General features: G+C 33.2%; 1 pseudogene; it reads right to left on the bottom strand.

The window, feature by feature from the left end:
• Window positions 1–12067: 12067 nt before the first annotated feature.
• Window positions 12068–14640, bottom strand: LOC147531763 (uncharacterized; annotated as a pseudogene).
• Window positions 14641–15452: the final 812 nt, after the last annotated feature.

The following is a 15452-nucleotide window of genomic DNA, read 5'->3' as shown; positions in this document are numbered from 1 at the left end:
GACATTCATGAAAAAGACTAAGAACATGCATAACATTCACCAAAACTGAAACACATGCATCAACATACTTAAGCATACCACTAAAGTCATACCAAATCTACCCAAAAAATTTCAAATTTGGTCGAATTATTGAACCCTCTTGTCTTTTGAAACCCCAAGGTCATGGCTGAAAGTCATACCCCATCCCCAAACTTAAAACTAACATTGTCCTCAATGTTTCAACTATATACTCACCAAAAGATAGGACATATTAATTTTAAGAGAAGAATGGAAAGATATTACCATAGCCGGAGGAGATAAAAGATAATACTACCGAGACTCGTGTATGAACAGGTTCCAAGTTGATGTCGAGCTCGTCGCCATCCCCAAACTTGGAACAAACCATGTCTCAAAAGCAAAACAAGTAAGATATGCTCCTATGATCAACAAGAAATATGATAATGAAGCACATAAGATCATGACCATAAAAATGACCACTAACGCGGGTAAACACGATTGAGCTATGCAATTAGCCGTTGATTCTCTTGCTTTCACAAGAGCACGAGTTCTGTCTCGTGGAGGGTTTCCAGAGATGATACCCACAAACATCAAGACCCATCTCAATCAGTCAAAGATCATTGATGCACCCGAAAAGGTTGCACACCCAAGCGGAGGTATCAAGTAGTAATCCGGCAAAGCCGGGATCAATCCAAGGATAGGAAGGTAGTTTGGATATCGAAAGGTCTTATCCCTCGGTCTAGATATTAAAAGCTAACTTAGACTATAAAGGAGAGAAACAAAGATAACGGGGGGTTTATAGGATTGATTTAAATGGAAATAAAGAAAACAAGCAAAACTAACTACACAATATAAGTAAAATGGGCGAGAGAGATTTGAGAGAAGTGTCGGAGGAAACAAGCAGTGAAGTTGTTTTCGGCAGGTCATGAAGTTTAGATCTGGACCGTGGAAAGAATCAATGATCCAGAATCAAGAACGGACCTAACCATGTACGCGTGTCTTAGACGAACGGAAATTGGAATATCTGAGAATTTGAAAAGTTTGACTAAGAGAATATGGCAGCAGCAACAGAGGTTTCTCCCAAATGCAAACATAAATTAGTTGTTTTGATATTAAGTGCTGTAAGATTTCAGTAGAAACACTAGACCTATGGTGTCATGCCGCATTATTTGCGAGCACAAAATAACTTGATGGTCGATATGCTCCGAGATGTTCGGGAAGGTTGGCTATGTACAAGGCGGGAGTCCATAGCGTCGCATGGTTTGTTAGGATTTGATATTTCCACCCTTGTGTTTTGAGCGTATTATGCCGGAACGACCTAACGCTCCGTGACACCTGGCTACTGAATCAGTAAAACAAGTCATTCTTAAAATATAGTTAGAGGTTTTCCAACTTCTAAATTACTAAGAAATATGTACTAATATAAAAATTCATATCAGCTAATATTTTTCCCAAAAGCAATAAAGTTCTAAGGTTGAGTGACTTAGGAATTTTGCCAAAAAGCATTTTTGTAATCTTTGAGTTCTCATCAATAAAGATCAAGTTATTATAAGTGTTCATGCATACTTTAAAACTTGCATTTCTTGGAGCACGCTAGTGTTGGAGTTGCATATTAATCAAGGTTACATAGACATATAGCTTAGACTTCTGTTAGGTTGGAAGTTAGAATAAGTGCCGTTCGGTGCTAAAGTTAGAGGCAAAACTTTATCTCAAGGACGCTACCAATAAATTATGATGCAAGCAACAGACATATTACACTTAATAGTTGATGTAATATACCTAGATTTTCTAAGTATCTTTTACCTCTGACATTTTTGGAAAGATTTTCTAACCACACATCATGTTTATATTACAATATATCAAGTAACAATAAAAATAAAATAGTACGATTCAAATCGTGACGAGTTGAAAATGTTACATGACCATTCTATTAGTTCTCGAATATTTGATATAATATGAAATGATCATTTTAAAAACATAAAGTTGTCAAGAAGAAAGTACCAATTACTATATACTAGTGTTTTGCTTTAAAGAAGCCTAAAAAATTATGTTGTTATGTGCATGAAGTCAAAAATGTCAGTTGCTTCTAATAGTTTAAAAGATAATAATGTATTTGTGAATGATTTATAGTTTGATTTAAGCAGTCAAAGGAAATTTAATTATTTTGTACATCATATATATATAATAAAACAGGTTAAAGAGTGCTGACTGGAACAAACATTGAAAATAAATCCAGCCGTTCGTCCCAGATCAACACCGATATCAACCGTTGAATAATTTTCATTATAATCAACGTTATTGTTTATATTAATATCACTTTTTAAATCAACCGTTGGATCAACCGTTGAGCGTTATTGTTAGTATTAATATCACTTTTTAAATCAACCGTTGGATCATTCGTTATAACAACCGTTGGATCAGCCGTTATAATTCGTATTAATATCAGTCTTTATATAAACAGTTAACTATTTAGGCCCCTAGAGCAACATTTGACGATGCCCAGAGCAATATTTCAAGGCGCGTCTTTTTATAAACAGTTAACTATTTAGGCCCCTAGAGCAACATTTGACGATGCACAGAGCAATATTTCAGAGCGCCCAAAGTACTATGTAGCTAAATTGTTGATTTCGCCCAAATCCCTGACGCAGATATCTCACCCATTCCTTCTCCCCTCAATCTCTAACGTATATCTCTTTCAATTACAGTATTATCTTCATTCCTTCTTCCCTCAATCTCAAACGTATTTCGCCCAAATTAATTTTAGGAATTAGTAATCCCTTAATTCAATCATCCGATCATTACAAAATTAAATTTAGAAATTATCCATCCCTTGATTCAATCATCCAGTCTCTGTAAAATAACTCACTCATCATCTAATTGGTATACTCTGATTCAGAGCTGCTTTCTTAAGGTGAGTTCCTCACTTCCTCTCTGTCCTTTTTTTATTAGGTTTGATAGGTTTTATAGATTGTTATGTTCGAAGAAGAAACCCATGCTTTCTTTTGGTATTGTTTATAGGTTTGAAGAAGAAATCTCATGTTTTTTGTACCTGTACTTTGTCTGTGTAAAACATATAGTAGTAGTAATATGTATATATATAGTAATAGTAATATGTATGTATTATTGATGAAAATCATGTATAAAGAGAAGGAAGACTGATCTAATTAGTTGTAAATATATATAGGTTAGTTCCTCACTATAGCATTTCGATTACAAGAGAGACATATAGATGTGTGTATATATATATATAGGTGAGTTCCTCACTTCCTCTCCATGTGGTCTACGACGTCCTACGTGTGCATGATAAACGGAAGATGCTCAAAAAGTTATCCCCGTAAGTTTGTGGATAAAACAACTATAGGGGAAGACGGATACCCAGTATATTGTATAATGATGATCGTGCTTTCATCGATCGAGGTCATTTAGTTGATAGTAGGGATGTGGTTCTTTACAATCATAACCTCTCTAAATTATTTGATTGTCATATTAATGTGGAAGTTTGTGCAAGCGTGCGATTTGTTTTATATAAAAAAAAAATATTTATAAAGGAGATGATCGTACTACAATGGTTGTGGGCGCAATAGATGAGATTAAACAATATCTTGATTCTCGATATGTTGCACCACCGGAGGCGGCGTGGAGATTATTTGGTCATTTACTGCATGAAGAATATCCATTTGTTGTTAGGTTGGCTGTGCATTTACCTGGTATGCATCATGTAGTTTTCCAACCTATGGACCATCCAGATGTCTTTCAGTATAAAGCTGTTAACGAAAATTTCCACTTTGATGGCTTTTTTTTCTTCCGTTGTGGCATAGATGAAATTGCAAGAAATTACACTTATCAAGAATTTTCACAACACTAGGTGTGGGACAAACAATCTACATTGTGGGTGAAACGGAAATAGGAATAATGTATTTTGTTAATCCTAATGAAGGGAAAAGATTCTATCTACTGTTATTGTTAATCGTTGTGAAAGGTCTGGTCTCATTTAAATGGTTACGTACTGTAAATGAGATGATATATGACACATTCAAATATGCATGTATTGCCCGTGGACTTTTAGAAGATGATGGTGAATGGGTGTTATGTTTAGAAGAAGCTGCGGTTATGAACACAAGTTACCAATTACGAAGACTGTTTTCTATCATTTTATTAAAATGTACTCCACTAAATTCGTCTTCTTTGTGGGATAGGTTCGCCCTAAATATTTGTGATGATCTCGCACATGAACTTCGTACTACACGAGGTATTACCAAACCAACAAACTCTCAAATACGAGATTTTGGATTACACTTCCTCAACGAAATCCTCTTAGTGTAAGGTAAAACTTTTAAAGATGATTTTCCATCTATGCCTCAGCCGCATCAACAATGGAATCAAATTTTAGGCAATCGGTTAATGTGGGGACACATGCAACTAGAAGCATCAATTAATGAAACAGAATTGACTGCAAAAGTTAACCTTCTCAATAGTGCATAAAGACACGCTTTTGAGTTTATTATTCATTCTGTAAGTAATAATGAAAGATTATAATTTTTTCTCAACGGTGGGGCTGGTACAGGAAAAATATTTTTATACAATACAATTGCAGCAACGTGTCGGAAATGGCAACATAGTTATTACTGTTGCTTCATCCAGTATTGCATCTTTGTTATTGGTCAGACGGAGAACAACTCATTCAACTTTTCGAATTCCTCTAGATGTGCATGAAGATTCTATTTGCAATATTGGTAAGCAAACAACACTTGCAGATTTATTCCGAGCATCAAAATTGATTATACGGTACCAGGTTCCAATGCAACACAAATATTGCGTCGAGGCTGTAAATCGTTCACCTCGAGATATCCGTGATAACAATAAGCCTTTTGGTGAATTGACTGTTGTTCTTGGTGGTGACTTCCGACAAATTCTTCCTGTTATACCAAAGGGAGTCAGAGAGCAAATTGTAGGAGCCTCATTAAGGAGATCATTTCTTTGGATCGATATTAAGGTGTTGATCCTATCACAAAACATGCGGCTTCAATCAGAAGATGTTGACAATCAAATGTTTCAAACTTTTCTTCAACAAGTATGTTCCTTAGTGGGTTTTCATGATTTATTTTTTGAGATTTATATTATAAATTTTCACATGTTTAGATGCAATGGTTGTTTTATGTAATATACGTTACACTTTCTTATGTAGGTAGGGACAAATGACTAAGAAAATTTGCATATACCTTCTTACCTAAATAGATATCATATTCTGGTAGAACTCATAAATGCAACTTATCCGGAGTTAAATATGGTTCAAAATCTTACAATCGATTATCTTACACAACGAACTGTTTTGTCTGCACGGAATGAAGATGTATCAACAATAAATACATCAGCTTTAAGCATAACTCCGGGCAAAATGATCACCTTTATGGCTGCTGACAGGATGGATGAAACTGAAGATAACGATTACTCTTTAAATGTTCGTTATCCAACCGAGTTTCTTAACTCGCTTAATCCATCTAGATTACCTCCATTTAAGTTGCAGTTAAAAATTGGTTGTCCTATTATGTTGCTAAGGAATCTCTCCCCTAAAGATGGACTATGTAATGGGACTAGATTGATGGTTGTCAACTGTGCAACGCGAGTAACTGAAGAAAAAATCCTAACTGGAGATAAACGTGGTAACATGTTGTTTATTCCTAGAATCTCTCTAACACCAAGCTCTTCTGAGTTAAACATTCAATTCACTAGACGTCAATTTCCTGTTCGATTAGCGTATGCAATGACAATAAATAAGTCTCAAGGTCAGTCAGTCACACATGTGGGAATAGATTTGCGGTTCCCAGTATTTAGTCACGGTCAATTATATTTAGCTCCATCTAGGTGTACTAACAGCAAGAGGGTTCATATATTGTTGCCTGAACAATCAGATATCTTCAGTACAATTAATGTTGTTTATAATGAAGTTTTATTGTAATTCAATTTTAATATAAATTTTTGATATCAAAACAATTATGTACTTCACTTTTATCATCTTTATGTAATAATTTTTAATATCAGACTTTTCTCTTTATTATTATGTAGCTAAAAAAATAATTTAATACTTCTAATGAGCACAAAAAGCGCTCAATCTAACATCCGGGTTATACCTAGTCTATTATATAAAATGTAAAGTTTTTTGCTGACTGAGACAAACCGAAAGACAAACCCGGTCGTTCGTTGGCTTTTCTCTCATATCTTGACCTTTAGATCCATTACCTACTCAAAAAAGATATTAAGTTGTTCACCTTGTCATTCAAATAGCTTTGTGAGTGCGGGCAGACCCACGTATAAATCTCTCCGTCCGTTACAGTTATGCTCCAATTGTGGCCTTTAAATCGTATGGATGAGTTTTTTTAAAGAATCGTATGGATCAGTTATATCCTCATTAAGTCTCTCATTAAACAGCAGTTTCTTTGGCAATCAAGGGGTGGCAACGCTTGCCTCATTAAGTCGCCCTTCTCTCCTCTCTCTCCATCTTCCTTTCTCTTTCCTCTATTCAATACCAGCAGTTTCATGCCGAAATGATGGACAACAATTGGCACGACAGTTTCATGTAGAAATATGTACCACCAATTGGTATTGGTCTTGGAACAATTGGTATTGGTATTGATCTTGGAACAGTTGAATCCTATCTACACTATTTGCCGTAAGTTCCTTAACCTGATTTATCTTTTTCCTCAAATGAAGTATATTTTTGATTTCATCTACTTCCTTCTTCATTATTTGATCATCTAATTCAGGGAGTGGGAGAGAGAGAGAGACCGACTCTCTGTCTTTTTCTTTTAAAAAGATTCATATCTGTAAAAGCATTACGACCATCTAGCATCCTTAACTGGTAAATCATCTTTGTTATCATTCAATTTCATTTTGCTTCATTTGTTTTGAATTATTTAGCAAGTTTTTTTTTGAATTGTTCAGCGTGTGCCTCGAACCCTTGGCCTCTAGATGGAAGATTATACCTCTTACCACTCCAACCAAGGGTTGTTGGCATTTGTTTACCAAGTTTCCGTTCCATTCATCTTTTTTTTTTGGCGTGAAATTTTTATGTTAGTGTTCTTCATTTGGTTTTATATATTAATATAAATCTTAATTGAGTTTTTTATTTCTGGAGATTTTTGAAGTTATAAAATTTATCAACTTTTGATTTGGAGGGTGCCTCAGTTAAAAAGGATCGATCTTCTCTCGAGTGGGAAAAAAGGATTATATATATTATACAAGTAAGAAGCATCCAATACAATGGCCCATGTTGCTTTTGAGTTTATAACCCACATTTGGAGTCTATGGTAAAGAATGTTAAGTACTTCTTATGTTATAATTCGTTAGCAATTGTATATCTATCGAAGCAATCTGTTGTCATTTGTTACATTTTGTTAATTATGAATTTCTTAGAAAAATCTAATATGTGTAGTATTTGTTGCAGTCCTTTGATCATGGGTATCATTTGTTAGTAAAATCTATTCAAGAACTTCGAGAAAAGAAAGGTGGACTTGTGACAGTTGACATTGATGGTCTAAGTGGGTCTGGTAAAACAAGGTACATTAAATCGATAATTCCTGGATTACCAACCATTATCTTTCTCATTAAGCATCGTACAGTTAATTGGTTATACTTATGAATTTATTTATTTCTGAAGTATAGCAAAGAAAGTAGCCTCTGTAATTGGTTATGTTGTTATATCCATGGAGAACTATCGTTTTGGACTTTATATGCCAATGATCTAGATTCAATAGATTTCCACGCTTTAATTTAGAGTCTCGAGGTTTGCTTCACTCCAGTGGTTTTATAAATCGACTATGTACTAGAATTTGTTGCTCCTTTTTTCAGAATAATGTGGTAAATTTCTTTAGCTTTTGTCTTTTTGGCACTATAGACGAGATAGTTTTATGTCACACTTTAGAAATCTCATGTGGTATTAGCACTTATTCTGGGTGGAATGATATTCTGATGTAAAAGGTGGTGTGAGTTATGTAAAGGTTTTATTAAAATCAAATTAGACTAGCCCACCAGGCGATTCATCTGAAAGACTTGAGAAAACCCATCATGATGAGGGTCTGATAGAATCGATTATCGTAATATTATTTTACTCAAAGTTTGAAATATACCAGGATTTGATAAACGGTAAAGATGTATTGATGCCGATGTTTGACTTTCAACCAAAGAAGCGTATCAGTTCAAGAAAAATAAAAAGCTCTTCATCAGGGTGTAAGTCACAACTCCCCATAATGCTAAGCCGTTATCAAGTATTGTTTTAGCTAGGTGAAAATTTGTGATAGTGATATCTAAGAAACTGTGAGCACATGAATAAAATAGTGTTGATTTTGCTATAATTCGAAGCCTTAAATTTACTGGGATCTTTTTTATTTCACCACTGTATTTTCCAGCACATGAATAAAATAGTGTTGATTTGCTTTTCTCTTAATCTATGGTCGGTGAGTGTCAACTTTATATAATTTATTGTTTAACGAGGTAAAGGTTGGCGTTCTTATATGGCAAATAGTTATTTATGTTGGTGTCCTCCTTATACAAAAAGGATTCCTAGTTGAAATAAGATTTCTCTTATTCCTTATTTGGGGAGAAATAGAAGTTTCTATTTCAAGCCTAAAAAGGAATCTTATTTCTAGTAGAATACCTCTCTAATTATCATTATAAAAGGAAATGAAAGGGAAGAAATTATTCATACTTTCAGGTTAGAGAGTATCATACTTTCAAGTCAGAAAGTATCCTCCCAGTTGGAGCTCCCAGGTGGGAGAGTTACTTGAGAATCCTTTCAAATCATATACTCTCAGATTAGAGAGAGATAGAGATTAGAGAGATGAGAATAAAGAGAGGTCAGAGAAAGAGAGATTTCTGAAGTGTTTTTTCAAGAGAGATTGAAAGAGAAGAACATTGGTTTGAAAAAAAGAAGATTATTAATCTTGTGAAGCAATTTAGTTTGTGGTTATCTTCTTCAAACTTTAGTAATCTAGGATTTGTTCAAATCCTAAGGAGTAAGAGATTTATATTTCTTTGTTTCTTTGTTCAGTTTATCCACCATAGTTTTGGTGAAGAGTTGTTATTCAAGAGTGATTCTACATATCTTGAAGAATTGGTTAATCCTCTATTTGTTTAGGGAAGAGTTGTTATCCAAGAGTGTTTCCACACATCTTGAAGAGTTGGTTAATCCTCTATTTGTTTAGAGAAGAATTGTTATCAAAGAGTGTTTCCACACATCTTGAACAATTGGTTTATCCACCATACGTTTGGTGAAGAATTGCGTAACCCATTATTTAATCATAGTAGATGATTTCTGGACTAGGTCCCGTGATTTTTTACTCTTTATCTTGGAGGAGTTTTTTGCCACGTTAAATAATCTTGGTGTCTCTACTTTTACTTTCACATCGCTTATCTTCATATTCCTGAACAAGTTAATTAGGTTATTTTTCCTAACATTTTATACATGATTGGAGATACTACTGTAAAACATTCTTAGACATAAATTTTTTGATTTTGGGCTCTTTCGCTCCAAATTTACTGATGGTTAATGGTTATTTTGCACATATTTCTGTTGTTCTCTCTTGCTTGGAGGGGTAAAATTCACAACATCCGGATGAATTTATAATACAAAGAAGCACCATTGTTTTGATTGTCCACCAATTGTTCGAAAATATGCTTCGTAAGAATTTTGAAATGAATTACGATGTTCAATCCTTAATTTTTTTGATAGTAGAGTTTTTATGGTTGTATGTTCTATGTGAATTTATGGTATCTTTTCAAATTATCATGACCTCCAAAAAGACCACAGTTAATCTAAAAGTTGGGGCCTCTTAGATTCCACTCATGTATCAACGACTTTTAAAAAAAAAAAATGTCAACTATTTCCTTTTATTTACCCAAAGTACTAATTATTTATTTCATTACACTTTAACATAAAGTTGAATGAAGCATTAAAAATCATAAATTTATGATTTTCTTGGTGACTTTTCGTAACACTATTGTCCCGTGACCTATGGGCACAGGTTATACCTAGTATATATATATATACTAGGGTATATCCCGTGTCCTAGGACACGGACACTTGAGAAAGAGATTTTAATTAGTTATTATTTTATTGACAGAGAGATTTTTATTAGTTATTATTTTTTAGTATTATTTTTTTGTTTGTTTTCTCTTAAATTAGTTATTATTTTATTAAGAGAGAGAGATTTTTTTTTTAACTCTCGAAATTTATTTTGTTTCTTTTTTTCTTACATTAGAATTTTTATTTCTAACAAGGAAATGATTATTGTTTTTTAAATAGGTAACTTTATTTCTACAAAGGACTATATTTTAAATTTTGAGAAGAGCTTCTAGACAATATCCTTTATTAAAAAAGGATTTTATCCCAGTCATCGTTTTCCTATATATATATATATATACATACTAGGGCACGGACACTTGAGAGAGAGATTTTAATTAGTTATTTTATTGAGAGAGAGATTTTTATTAGTTATTATTTTTTTATTTGTTTTCTCTTAAATTAGTTATTATTTTCTTGAGAGAGAGAGAGAGAGAGAGATTTTTTTTTTAACTCTTGAAATTATTTTGTTTCTTTTTTTTTTCTTACATTAGAATTTTTATTTCTAACAAGGAAAGGATTATTGTTTTTTAAATAGGTAACTTTATTTCTATAAAGGACTATATTTTAAATTTTGAGAAGGGCTTCTAGACAATATCCTTTATTAAAAAAAGGATGTTTGTCCCAGTCATCGTTTTCCTATATATATACACTAGGGCACGGACACTTGAGAGAAAGATTTTAATTAGTTATTTTATTGAGAGAGAGATTTTTATTAGTTATTATTTTTTTATTTGTTTTCTCTTAAATTAGTTATTATTTTCTTGAGAGAGATTTTTTTTTAACTCTTGAAATTTATTTTGTTTCTTTTTTTTCTTACATTAGAATTTTTATTTCTAACAAGGAAAGGATTATTGTTTTTTAAATAGGTAACTTTATTTCTACAAAGGACTATATTTTAAATTTTGAGAAGGGCTTCTAGACAATATCCTTTATTGAAAAAGGATGTTTGTCCCAGTCATCATTTTCCTATATATATACTAGGGTATATCCCGTGCCCTGGGGCACAGACACTTGAGAGAGAGATTTTAATTAGTTATTATTTTATTGAGAGAGAGATGTTTATTAGTTATTATTTTCTTGTATTATTTTTTGTTTGTTTTTTCTTAAATTAGTTATTATTTTATTGAGAGAGAGAGAGATTTTTATTTCTTTTTTTAACTCTTGAAATTTATTTTGTTTTTTTTTTCTTACATTAGAATTTTTATTTCTAACAAGGAAATGATTATTGTTTTTTAAATAGGTAACTTTATTTCTACGAAGGACTATATTTTAAATTTTGAGAAGGGCTTCTAGACAATATCCTTTATTAAAAAAAGATGTTTGTCCCAATCATCGTTTCCCTTCTGTTTTATTATATAGATATATAATATATATATATATATATAAATGATCCCTTCATGAACATCTTGACCTATTTAAAGCTTATAATCTTTCTTGTTATGAACATTATATAAAAGTAATATCGAGACCTAAGCTCGAAAAATCGGAAATCGGGACTAGTCGGCAGACCCGGGGCCTAGCTACTAGTCGGGACTACTACGTGACCAGTCGGATTTAATCGGTTAACTTAATATATATATATATATATATATATATATATATAGTTACATATAAAATTATATGATATTATACATACATAAAGAGACTTCTACATGTGTAATATTGTAATGTAAATACAGAAAGTAAAGAGAGTATTTGTTTACATTCACTATAGTTTGAAATTCCCGCAAAATTCTCAACCGGTAGAAATGTTTGTTCCTGAAAAACTCAAACATATACAAACATAATTCTCGACGAAAGTAATTTAAAGCGAAATACTAATATGATGGTTAGAAATCAAATGTCAAATAAACCTAATAAAAGTAGTTCATATTCATAGTCATACAATCCATTGTCAGAATTCATCATAATGCCGAATGAAAATGAAAGCAAAAGAAAACGACGCTAAATAACTCAATCTAAAGTTGCAAAGTGCGACCCATCCACTTCAATATCAGCATCGCTATCTTCATCAACAAGTTCCATCGGAGGACGTGATGTAGGAGTAGTTGAAGAACAAGAAGCCATTTGACTTCTCGTTCTTCGTCGCTCAACACTCGTAACTCCTTGCGCCTCCCAAATATCTTCCCATCTAAGATCATCACCCCTATTGACGAAATCTTGTAGTTCTTCATCAGTTGGAATAATCCATTCATCATTTTCTTCTACCTCACTCAAAATAATTGGATCAATTGAATCATCTCTTGTCGGTCCACACACATTGTTTCTAGCTATATTTCGAATCTTCAACTTCATATTGTATTGGATGTAGACAACATCATTCAATTTACTTTGCATCAAGCAATTTCTCTTCTTTGAATGCACCTGAAAAAAATAAAAGACACAAGTATAAAAGAAGTATTTAACTTATTACTTAATGGGTAAAAATAAGATGGATTAAAGTGTAACTTACATGATCAAATGCACTCCAATTGCGCTCACATGGTGAAGCACTACATGTCTGACTTAAAACTCTTTTAGCAAATGCTTGAAGGTAAGGTAGTCCCTTTCCATATTGTGTCCACCATTTATCTACATTTCGTCACAAAAGAAAACAACCATAAGATCGCCACAAAAGTGAATAAATGTAACATTTTAAAAAAACTTACGCGGTAAATATTTGTTGATTCCTTTCCTCGCAAACTCATGTCCTAACGATCCAGTTGCACTCCTATAGTGAAACATCTCATTATTCATTTCCTCCAAAGCATGCTCATCAGACACCAATTTACTCATTGCAAGAAAAACTGGATTCGTAACCGCATCAGTCTCAACCACTTCCCAACCCTTTCCGTAGTAAATCGAGGGATTCAAATAATAACCAACTGCATGTAAAGGATGATGATATTGATCCGTCCATCGGTTATCAATAATTTCCCAAACTTTGGCTCGTGTCATGTTGTCACTGCCAAGGTTCTTCTTAATTTGGTCCTTTGCTATAATCATTGCTTCATATATGTATCCCATACTTGGTTTCTCTTCAGTGTCCACCAATCTTACCACATCAACTAGTGGAGCCAATACCTGACACGCGAACTGCACATTATCCCCAAAGCTATTTTTAGCCACTATCCTTGCACATCTATTACCATCAGCCTTTTTAGCAAAATCGGATTGTGTCCATTGATCTAACACAAACAACATTTGTAAATGACCCCTGTTCTTATGAATACTTTTGATTGTGTAGAAAGCAGTAGCAAATCTAGTCACGCAAGATCGGTGGAACTCTTTCCCACCAGTAAACCTCCTCATCAAGTTTAAAACTCTACCATGGTTATAGATGTACGTTGTAACGGCTTTAGACTCACTTAAAGCACTCTTGATCTTCGGCAATTTATCACCAATATCTTGCAATATTAAGTTGACACAATGTGCCGCACAAGGAGTCTAAAACATATTAGGATGTTGTTCCATTAAGATCTTGCCTGCAGCCTTAAAATTTGAACCGTTGTCGGTAATAAACTACATAACAAAAAAAAAAAAAAGTAATTAGTTTAGTAATTGATGTAAGGAGAATGCAAAAATAAATGAAAATTAACATATATACCTGAACAACATTCTCCTCGCCTACATCTTCAATAACTTCATTGATCATGCCTACAATGAGATTTGCATCCTTAATGTATTCAGATGCATCGATAGATTTTAGAAAAACTGTTCTTGCTCACAACTAAGTAAGAAGTTAATCAAGCATCTTCCTTTTCCATCAGTCCAAAAATCAGACATCATAGAACATCCATAAGACTTCCAGTGTGGTCGAAAGGATTCAATGAAGTCATCTGTTTCCTTCAAAATCTCCTTAAACAAGGTTGTTCTCAAATGGTAGGGAGATGGTGCTGGCAACCCTCTTCCATACTCACCAACAGAATTTAAAAATCTTTGGAAACTTTCACCTTCACAAGCATTGAAAGGTAATCCTTTCTCGATTGCCCAACGAGCATAATCCTTCCAAGCTCGGTGCTTTAATCCAATTTTAATCGGATTATTCTGCTCCAATGTACTTTGCTTCATTTTTTTGTAGTCCGGACTAAAGACAGTATCCAAAGGACCTCTAACATTATTTGATCGCTTCAGACTTCTTCCACTAGAACCACCAACTACCTCAGGTTGCTTCGATTTAGTTCTTCATCTTCAATCTCTTTACACTCAATGTCTTCTTCTTCAATATCGCCACTTACCAAAAGATCATGATCTTGAATTATACTACTAACTCTAGCCTTCTTCAATCTTTTCTTTGTTACCTCAGTCATGGCGTTTTGAACTACTTTCTTTATCTCTTCAGTAACCTTGTCACATCCCTTCACATTCCCTTTTCTATGAACAAGATGCTTTTTCAATCTATAAATGTCTCCGGACATCTTCTTGTTACATAGTTTGCACCAAACTAAATTCAAATTATTAGCATATTCTCCCCATTCCCATGCCATATCTCCCGATTTCCTTACCAAAGCAGGAGCACTCGAAGCACCAGAACCAGTAGAATCCATCGATGGAAATTATGAAAATACCTAAATAACAAAAAGAAACAAAGAGAGCAAAACAATAAAGAATATCAACCAATTATAGAAGTTACTAGTTAGAGAACAAAATTAGTCCATAAACTTATATTATATCAATTATAGACATGATTTATACATTAGAAATACAAACCTACAAAGAAAATCAACTAATTATAGAAGTCTTAAAGAACAAAAAATCATAATTATAGAAGTTAGAGAGCAAAATTAGTTCATAAACCATAAACCTTATAAAGAATACCAACTAACTATAGAAGTTAGTGAGCAATTCAACCCATAAACATATATTATATCAAATATAGAAGTTAGAGAACAAAATTAGTCCATAAACCCTAAACCCTATCAAGAATATCAACTAACTATAAAAGTTAGAGAGCAAAATCAACCTATAAACCTATATCATATCATTTATAAACATGTTTCAACCATTAGATACACAACACAACTGATTATATATGTTAGAGAGCAAAAAAAATAGAGAACTAAAGATGAAAAACAAGTATTAAGTTGTTTAGAGAGAGAAAAAGAAGAAAAACTAGTTCTAGAGAGAGAAACTTACTTGGATGGATTGAATGGAAGTTGTGGAGCTTCAAATCTTTGTAAAAGTTCAAAGATTTAGCAAGAAGTAGTAGAGAGAGAGAGAGGGGGGCGGCTGGTTTAGGTAAGAAATTAAAACCCCAAGTGAAAAACTTAGGTTTAAGTTGGGTTTTTAAAAATAAAAATAAAAAATCGACCTGTTGTTCTGGCCGAGTTAGTCGGCGCCTAGCCGAGTTAGTCGGCGC

Source organism: Eschscholzia californica, unplaced genomic scaffold (assembly GCF_041429995.1).
Source record: "Eschscholzia californica isolate CP2 unplaced genomic scaffold, dmEscCali1.0.p SCAF_6, whole genome shotgun sequence".
NCBI lineage: Eukaryota > Viridiplantae > Streptophyta > Magnoliopsida > Ranunculales > Papaveraceae > Eschscholzia > Eschscholzia californica.
Note: the sequence above shows the minus strand (reverse complement) of the source record. Positions and strands in the feature narration are given on the sequence as shown.